Here is a 10,908-nt window from a genome sequence, read left to right on the forward strand (position 1 = left end):
TAGTAATGTACAAAATACAGTTGGATATACTCATGTGCAACTACAAGATCATACCATCCGTCAACATGAAGATCTCATCTACCTGCGAAAGGATTCTTTTCCTGCCATTCAAGGTAATCTCAGTACCAACTAGCATTTATCTATTATATTGGTCCATATAAAACATTGTGTGACGTATATGATGATTCGACAATCAACAGATAACATTGGGGAAACAGGAGAAATGCTTGGATATAATGATGACCCTGATGAAGAAATTCGTATGTTTAGCGGGCATGGTAAGTATTACTGTACTTAATCGACAATAGTACTTTTAAATATGATTTGTATTTCTAATCTAGCCTAATAAAAATGCAGGTTTTGAATTTCAGCCGTATTTAGAAAAAGAATAATGCCCAAAGTTGCATTCAGGTGGATCCATATGATCATATATATCAAAATTTATCCACTGATTATCATCTTCTAGATCCAGTTCCTGACTGTAGGCATTGCAATGCAAAAAGGTTCCAGTATGAGAAACCAACGTTTTGTTGCATGGGTGGAAAAGTTAAAATAGTAACTCCACCAGTCCCTGATGAATTACGTCGACTGTACAGCAGCCAAGATCCAGATGCGAAGTATTTCCGGGATAACATACGTTACTTCAATTCTCACTTCTCCTTTACATCTCTTGGTGTTGTCTTGGATCAACGTTTTTGCAATAACAGATCTAGAGTTTACACATTCCGCGCACAAGGTCAAATTTATCATCGAATTGACCAATTAGTGCCAAAGGATGATGGGCCCAAGCATCTACAACTTTACTTTTATGACACTGATGCAGATTTACAGCAAAGATTTCGCCATTCACCGAACCTTGATAAAGATCTCATCAGAAAATTGTTGGGCATCCTCTCATCTAATCCTTATGTCCATATCTTTAGAAGTCTCGGCTCCATTTCAAACCTTTGCGAGTATAGGATTGAGCTCAACACAAATATTGCTTTAGACCAGAGAGTATATAATGCTCTAACAGCATCACAGGTGGCAGCAATTTGGGTCGAGGGAAGCGATCCTCGAGGTCATTTTGATAGAAGTATCATGATTTATGGTGTATCAGACCGTCCACAATATATAAAAGCATACCATGGTTGCTATGATCCACCATCATATCCGTTGTTTTTCCCAAACGGAGAGGTCGGATGGAACTTGGATCTGCCCAGATTAAGTCGACATGCTAGGAAAATAATAGACAATTAAGCAAATGATTTTGATATAGAAGGTAAGTTTCCATCATACATTAATTGGTTACATGCTCAAAGTTTTAGTTTCTAGAACTATTTAATAATCATATATTATTTTGGATTCTGTAGGAATGCTGGAGAATAGTTCTGGTTCTTGCATCTCACCAGGAGAATATTATTGTTTCATGCTGCAAATTAGATCCAGGAAGTTTAACATCTTACTCTTTGGAAGGCGATTGACTCAACAATATATAGTTGATATGTACATTAAGATTTGTTGGATAAACAACAACTAGTTTCTCATGATATGCGTCTGTCCTGAAGCTTCAGAACCTGGCTTGTCATTTTTCTTTGTGTAAGACTTATTGACCCTAGCTTGTCATATTATTTAGAAATAAAAGTATAGATCTATGCACTGTACGTCCAGAAACCTCATTAAGATTTGTTTCATCTGCTTCTGAAGCATATGCATAAGTTGCACAACTAGACAAGTTAATGCTGAACGATGCCACTTTCCACTGAACCCGACTTTTGGAAATGACTATTCTGGGCCATGTTTTTCCTCCAATATGTATAAAACTATTCTGGGCCATTCGGATGCTATTCCAGCACTGAATTCGATTTTGCAATCTTGCTGCCAAGATAAACACAAAATCTTATTCTGGTTGTTAGTTGTTACCGGTTTTGTCTCTGAAAAATTATGTTTGACCACTACTATATAATACCTCCCATATTGAGCGTATCCGCCATCGCCTAACAAACGCGTGCCGTCCAGTGCCGTACTCGCTGCATCTTTGGCATCACGGACATGTTTGCTTTCCGTTGGCATTCTCGTGGTGCTGACATCTGATGACACTGTGTGCTTGCGCTCAAAGGTTGGTTGTTGTGAGTTTGTTCATCATCTTGGTTCGGAGGTCGAGAGAGCAATGCAATCTATCTTGGTTTTTACTAAATCCGAGTTGCCTAAGATTTTCTTCTGTATAAGTCGACGTACTAAGCCGTTGTATATTTCAGCATTGGGATGGCTCAAGACGTCGACTTAGACAAAAGTTTTTCTTAGTATTAAATGGATAGTATTTTCTCGTGAAATATGCATAGCCAATTGCACTTTTTTCTACTTTCGAGAACCAATTTAACATTTTTTGCGAATTGACAAATATTACAAGTGCAATGTTTTGGATCATAGATCGAAAAAACTACTCCCTCCGTCCCAAAATATAAGAACGTGTTCGACACTAGCATAGTGTCAAAAACATTCTTATATTTTAAGACGGAGGGAGTAGTACAAAGTAACTCTTTTAACTATAAATTACAATGGAATCTCTTAGAAATGTCTACTACATGGCATCAATTTTTGTAACACGAATACTGTCAAGGCTTTAGTTAAGAAAATGCAAACAGATCGGAGTAGCGGTACTTTCACTGTACCTGCATGAACTTAACTTTTTTTTTTTGATGCTGCATGAACTTAACTTTTTTTTTGAGGCAAACTCGCAATGCTTTTTATTAAAACGTCACCTCTACAGGGATGAAGGTAAGGTCTCCTGGGTGGCCTAACCAAACATGGCGGCCGGTCCCGAGAGTTAAAGCATGCTTTGCTAGTTTATGGGCCTCGGTATTCGAGGTTCTAAACTAATGACTAAAAACACATGAAATAAAATCACTAGAGTGCTGTTTGATCTCCTTCACCACTGCTCCATACGCCGATGATGTCCCTCTGTGTAAGGTTTCAACAGCTAGCTTGCAATCCGATGCCACAGCTATTTTTTGGATATAGAGATCATCCGCCAGGGCTAGAGCTTCTCTGATTGCGAGGCATTCCAACACTTCCGGCTCGTCAATGTTTCGGAACACGACAACAGACGCACCCTGATAAGCTCCTGAGATGTCCCTGCAGATGACTGCTACAGCACCGTACCCTCCAGCTCTGGGAGTTGCCGCATCAACGTTTAGCTTGGCATGCTCCACACATGGTGGCAGCCAATTTGCCAGTCTGGGCTGAGTCGCTGGGCGTGTCCTGGTGGCCGGCTTGAATATCAACTTCAAGTCACTCATATAGCTGTTGATAAAAGAATGCGTGGAGAGAGGGGTCTGAAACACCCCTTCATGTATCAGTTTCCGGCGAGCATGCCAAATTGCCCAGAGGGTAACAATCATAGTGGTGAACTCCTGCTGAGGCAGCGACTCATGCATAGCAAACAACCGTCCCTTGGCACTGTCATCCATGTTCATGCACATATGTTCTGCTAGATCAGTACTTGCGAGGGCCCAAACACTTCTTGACATTGTGCAGTCTAGCATGGAATGACGCCAATTATCTGCCGCTCCACAAATGGCACACTCATGGGACTGAGCCATATTTCGGTGGTGCAGGATATCATTCGTTGGGAGGGAATGTTGTGCAAGACGCCATGTAAAAACCTTCAACTTCGATGACACTTGCATGCCCCAGATGGAAGACCACCCCCTGCGTTCACCAGTATTGCTGGACATGTCCTCTATACCCTCGAGCCAAGCCTCTCTGCCAGTCTTTATTCGAAAAATCATGTTATAAGCCGACCGGACCGAGAACAAGCCCCTTGGGTCTTCGGCCCAAGCCCCAAAATCATCGACTTGTCGTGTGCATATTGGTATCTTGAGTATAGCCTTAGCATCCACTAGTATAAAAACTTGTCGCACAAAGTCCTCCTTCCACTCTGCTGTACTGTGATCAATCAGCTCATAAACTGTCTGCGGGGGCCGCAACCAGTGAAGAAACAGGCCTATAAAAACCTTCCCTTGGAATCCGGTTCTGAGTCCATATATATGTTGATGAGCCATCCCCTATCCGATGAATAATTCCTTGCTTCATAATGTTCCGCCCATCGATGACAGCCCGCCAAATTTGAGAAGGTCGGGATCCTAACTCCGCGTCGAGGATTGATGTGTCTGGGTAGTAGATTGCCTTTAGCATACGTGCACTGAGGGAGTCAGGATATTCTAGCAGTTGCCACGCCTGCCTGGATAAGAGTGCAAGGTTAAATATCTCCATATCCCGAAAACCCAAACCACCAAGGCATTTAGGTCTTGTGATTACATCCCAAGACACCCAACATGGTCGTCTTTTTCCTTCTTTACTTCCCCACCAAAACTGACAAATCATTGACGTGATGCTTTCACATAACCCCCTGGATAGCATGAAACAAGACATAGAGAAAACTGGGATAGCTTGCGCTACTGATTTAATAAGCACCTCTTTTCCTGCAGCAGATAGAAGTTTCTCCATCCATCCCTTGATTTTCTCCCAGACTCTATCTCGGAGATACTTGAAGGTGCCACTCTTAGATTGCCCAACCTCAGTTGGCAGGCCCAGATATTTCTCACTTTGTAAGTGCATCTAGTGGCCCTTAGTGATTTTGGTGTATTGAAGACTTACAGGTTAAGGGACTGATGCGTTTGTGAGTGTACACAGGTCTATAAGTCTATGAGGAGTTTGATATTTACAGAGAAAGTCGACCCCTAAAAATAAAGTTCTTCGACTGAAGATTTTGGATTTCTGAAGACTTTGAAAGTGAAGAAATTGGTGTGATCCTGAAGACGTGGTATTCATTCGAGGAACATGAAGCATGAAGACTTTTGTTTTCGTAGTTTCATTTTCTCTTTCTTGAGTCATAGGAAACACCGTACTGTTAAAGGGGTCGAGGAAATACTAAGAAAAAATTTCCCGGTGATGCTCAACTCAAATCCTACACCTACCAATCCCTTCAAGTGAAGCCATTGAAAATCTCATACAGTTCAGTCAATTTCTTCAGTGACAGAGACAAAGTTCTTCTGGTCTCTGAGAAATTTGTTCTGACTGAGGAGTTAGGAATTTGCCAGTGCGGATTGCCTACACAGTGAGGAGTATGATAGCCCTGAGGAATTTGATACTCAAAATTCTGACCGTTGCTACGCTATGTGCCAGCTGTCCCAAAATATTTACCCACCTAACGGTCATATCATTGAAGGGCATTTATGTCTTATCATGTCGGGCTGCTCCCTAGGCTATAAATTGCCGCCCCCTACAACCACTAGATGGTTGGCTGCTCCGAGAGAAACTGACACTTGTCATTTAAGAGCATCCCATCATCCGAGGACTTTGAATGAAAATCATCAAGTGAGGAAAACCCAAACACCTACAAACCCAAAATGATTGAGCATCACTGAAGAGATTAATCCTGCGTAGATCCGACGCTAGTTACCTTTGAAGACTGTGCATCTTCCAGACGGTTAGGCGTCATGGTCTAGAGCATCCAAGAGAAAATTGTGGATCGCCGAGTGACCGAGTCTGTGAAGGTTTGGAAGTCACCTAAAGGCTTTCAAAATCTCCATAATGATGTACATGATTGAGCATGTCAAATGCCTTCTTAAAGTCTAGTTTTAGCAGCACTATTTTTTTTGTTTGATTGCTTGCATTGATGAATATAATCATAACACCAAGCTAAACAATCATGTATGTGTGGTTGGTCGGTTAGCACGTAGAAACTTGAACAAAGAATGCAGATTGTGGCCTACATAGGTGGCATCTAAAAGATGGTGGATCGTGTGCTGAGTTCGTGGTTAATGGTAGGCAGGTATGGTTTCCTCTCTCGACGTCTTAGTCGTGCGGGGAGCTAGATCTGGAGTTCGATGGCATGTCCATGGTGTTACCCTTGTCTAATTTGTTTAATAGCAACGGCTTCGCCTTTGGTGAGCCACCTTGAAGCTCCGCAAAGTTACATATCAGCGATGGAGCTGCGTCGAGCCCGTTGAGGAGGTGATCCTTCATTTTTTTTCCTTTGGTGGATGTTGTTGTGGTGCCGAGACAGGTGACGAGCATTGGTGTCAAGTTCAGGGAATTTTTCGGTCTCGATTGTATTTCTCTTCTTTTTTTCAAACCATGCAGGAGTGTTGCATGTATATATTAATAGATAGGACAGAAAGAGAACACAATATAAGGTACAAACGACCACAATTCGGAAAAAAAAACCAAGCCAGCGACAACTAGTAGCCGGAGAGCCTACCCTGCCGCATATGGGATCCTAAGCCTACCATAACTCGCTACGACCCAAAAGCGAGCATCCGTCTTGATCTGGTCTATGCATGATACACTGGATGGGTGTGAAAATCCCATCGAAAACCCTTATGTTCCTCTCTATATGGACCAGACTACCAAGATCACAAGAGTGTTGAGCGCTTTTCTCTTATCCCCTTGTAGCCTTGGTCTTGCACTAGCCCAACCACTCATCCATAGTAAGGTCCATGAATTATATGACCTCCTGTAGGTTTACCCATATCAGAGTCGAACTACATATGATGCTAACAACTGTGCATCCAATGAACAAGTGTTGCACATTTTCCTGTCCGGAAGAGCAAAAATTGCAGAGTTGGCTATGGGGAAACCCTCTTCTGCTTAGACGATCGTCAGTCCAAATTCTTCCTCGCATGGCCAGCCAAATGAAGAATTTGCATTTGAGACAAGCCCAAGGTTTCCATATAGCGTGGGCTGATCTCCAATCCGGTTGTGCTGCAAAGAACGCATTATATGCAGATTTAACAGTGAATGTGCCGCTCGACTCCCATCGCCAAGTCCAAGTGTCGTGACCTTCTGGGTTTATCTGAAACTTTGAGATAGCCTCCCAGGGTTGCAACACTTGGATGAAACCGACAATGGATATCAGCCTTTTTTTGCAGGATAAAGGAAGATTTCATTAACTCAATGAGGCTTCTCGGCCTCTGAAAGGTTTACAATGCAGTCTAATCTCGATCGCAACCAAACAGCCGTGCACGGGGTACTACGTCCATACACAACGAGCGCGTAACTGACATTATTTGGTGATCTACTAATATGAGAAAAGAAAATCTCCCTTGATTCAATAGCTACTATTCCACGTATCTCCTCGACTAGCGCTCAGACTTGTGAGCGATTCGTCGGTTGTGCTGACAGCATTGAAACTGCTTCAGTACTATCCAACTCCATCAAGATGGGCATGTTTGTACGGTGCAAAGGTCAGCTGCAGTCCCTCCCTACATGCTTCCAACTCCGCTTGGAGGCTATTATTACATGTAAACAGCTTTCTGCATGCTGTGAAGATGAGCTCTCCTTTTTCACTTCTCAGGACTATACCACCACCTGCTGCGCCTGTGGCCTGGACAAAACTTCCGTCGGTGTTGAGCTTTGTCCAGCCGAGTGGAGGGGGTACCCATTGAAGTGTTGGCTCCTTCACACCGCTTACATGTATAGGCCGGCCAACTTCATGCACAACCATTTTACCTTTCACCAAGTCTGCATGTGGGAATTGGTGGATGCTCAGCAAAGACATGATGTATCCGTGAAAAAAAACGTCTGGATGCTTCTGTGGGTGGATATCAGCCTTTTCATGTCTTGGATCCACCGACCATTTACCATTGCCTCGGCCACAGTACGTCTTGCTCTGATGATACTCGGGATTTGAGTAAAAATATTTGGTGCAATGTCCTCAACCGACCTACCATTAATCCATTTGTCACTCCATAAGAAGATTTTCTTCCCATCGCCAACAACAACCATGGTTGCTGCGTTAAACCATTTTTTTCTTTTTTCAAAAAGGGGATCCCGAGCTCTGCATCAGAACGATGCATACAATCACTTTATTACCAAGCAAATCAGTTCGACAATAATCTTAAAGTCTCAACAAAGTACAGAAAATGCTTACAAAGAGCTAAAGAACAAAAATAAAGCCACAGCCGGCTAGCAAGAGCAAGATATGAAAACTAATTGTCTATTCCATTACATGACCGTCATCCAAACCGGTTGAAAATATCCCGTGCTACCATCTCCCATCGGGTAGATCCAATAGCGAACACATACGGACCAACACAGTGGCCCAGAAATAACCTGCAAAAAATGAGTATTTGTTGTTCTGTTAAAAACCAAATCATTTCTGCAATTCCAGATAGCCCATAATAAAGCACATACTCCTACGCGAATGTGTCTCGCTGTTTGGGGCTCAACTCCATCAAACCACGTCCCAAATAATGTGTTGATATTATTCAGAGGAGTAATATTAAAGGCTATGTGCACATACTGCCAAAGAAGTTTTGCCAAGGGACAATCAAGAAAGAGGTGTTTGATGGATTCATCCCGATCACAAAAACTATATCTAGTGGATCCATTTCCGTTGCGTTTTATGAAGTTATCCTTAGTTAAAATGACTTGTTTGTGTATAAACCACATAAACACTTTAACTCTCAAGGGTACTTTGACATGCCAAACATGTTTCGAATTAGGAATAGAGTTAGAATTAATAACATCCAAATACATGGATTTGACCGTAAACTCTTCATTCCTAGTTAGCTTCCAACACAACTGATCGGGTCTTTGAGTGAGTTGAACATCCATCAATCTTCTCACAAGATGAAGCCAAGCTTCCCAACGGTTTCCGGCTAGCGCTCTCCTGAAGTGAATATTGAGAGGCGTGGACTGACATACTGTCTCAACGGCTGCATCTCTCCGTTGAACAATGCTATAGAGAGAAGGATATTGAAGCGCGAGGGGCGTATTCCCTAGCCATGTATCCTCCCAGAATCTCGTAGAAGAACCGTTCCCAATAACAAACTTTATCCGATTAAAAAAGACTGATTTAACTCTCATCAGTCCTTTTCAAAAAGACAAATTCATCGACCTCACTGTCACCTGGGATAAAGTTTTAGAATGAAAGTACTTATTACACAGAATTTTATGGATGCCGCAAGCGAACTCCAGTTTATGTTGCTCGTATGCACAAGCCATGCCCATCTCAGATTTAGTGCTGAATTCATATATCGCAGATCGAGCAGACCTAATCCCCATGAGACTTTGGTCTGCACACATGTTTCCAGCTGACTAAACAATGTCCTCTCCTCCCTGCACCGTTTCCGTTCCTTTCCAAAGGAATTTGAAAACCCAAGGAATGGATCAAGAGCCTTTTTTTTGTTGTTTCTTTGGGTAAAGCTTAACGTTTTACTATCTTTTCAGCTTTGTCAGATCGATGTCTATAATTTTTATTATGATTTTTTTATATAAATGAGACACGTATTATCATAAAAAAATCCGAAGATATCATGGTGGTTTAGATTCCCCACGATCACCGCCCACGGAAGCTCGAGATCTTATCTACCCGCACCAGCCCACGCCAAACAACCAGCGGCGCACACGTACCGCGCAGCGGCCATGCCGCGGAAGGACTGGTCGTCTCTGTCCCCCGACCTCGTCAGTTGCGTCGGAGACGTCTTCCTCGACGCCGGCGACATCGACTACTACGTGAACCTCCGCGCCGTGTGCCGCAGCTGGCGCGCCGCCACCGACAAACCGCGCGGCCTAAGCCGCCGCTTCAGCCCACACAGATGGGTGATGCTCTACGACGACCTCTTCCGCCGCGTCGACTCCCGCCTCTTCCTCAACCTCGACACCAGGCGCTTCCTGCGCAAGGACCTGCCCCTGAACAACGGCTACAACTACATCGGCGCGGCGGACGGCCTCCTCGTCCTTGAAATGGCCCGCGGGCGTGCCTACAACATCTGTGTCCTCAATCCCTTCACAGGCTCCATGGTTGGCTTCCCTTCAAGCCTTGCATCTCATCGCTTTCGCTCCCGCGTCGCCATGGGCGCCGGCATGACGGCGCCAGTGCTCTTTCTCTTCTCGCCTGACAGCGGACGATGGTGTGACCCGAGTCATCCTTCCCCTAGGTGGTTTAGGTTCGAGCATATAAGCAGCACCCCGATCTGCACGGTGGTGTCCTTCAAAGGCCGGGTATACATCACTGACATTGGTGGGTCGGTTATGGCTGTGGATTGCTTGGAAGGTCACAAGAAGCCTGAGATCACTACCATCATCAATAGAAGCAGGGAATTAGGGCAAAACTTCCTCGTGGATAATGCCGGGGAGTTGCTGCTTGTGTGTGTGCCGTGGTGGCAGTGGCACTCAATATATGCCAAGCGGGCGTCTCCAGCAACCAGGGTTCGAGCCACGTCGGGGACGAATTTCTGGTTTCTCACAAGGGATGCTTCTCCTATATCAATAAACCATGTGTGCTAGTGCCCATGAGTTTCATCTTTTTTTTTAATATATGCCAAGCGCACGCATATCTTCAGGGTTGACTTCGAGGGCAAGGTCCTGGAACCGGTCAAGAGCATCGGAAACCGTGCTATCTTCCTAGGACGCCGTTGTTGTCTCTCTGTCAACGTTGATCATCTTCCTGCCATCCAAGGTAATTGTATATATCACTATGGAGATGCCAGCATTCGACTTCACATGTATCAGGATCACCTTGAGGACGGCAGCCGGGAGGTAGTCACACTGCCCGCTCTGCACCGCCCCTTGAGCCTTGCCCAGGTTATTCTTCACTACTGCCGGGGAGATGGAAACTTATGAGTACCACTCTCTTAGTTTACTGAATATGAAGATATCAAATTGCATGTTTTGATGACTGATAGATTCAGTGCAATTCTTCATTTTGGTAATGAGATGTTATATGTTATGGACCACCATTTCACACACACTGTTCATTTCAGATTTCGTGTTTTAACTTTCAACATTAGGTCATTTATTTATCTCATTTAGTGTGTGTACCAGGACAATTTTATTCCGAAATCAACTATTCTCTTTTTTTTTCTTTGTGGTGGGTGTACTCATTATTCAACTATGTATACCAAGGTTTCATGGTGTAGT

The sequence above is a fragment of the Triticum dicoccoides genome, chromosome 5A, assembly GCF_002162155.2.
Source record: "Triticum dicoccoides isolate Atlit2015 ecotype Zavitan chromosome 5A, WEW_v2.0, whole genome shotgun sequence".
NCBI classification, from domain to species: Eukaryota; Viridiplantae; Streptophyta; class Magnoliopsida; order Poales; family Poaceae; genus Triticum; species Triticum dicoccoides.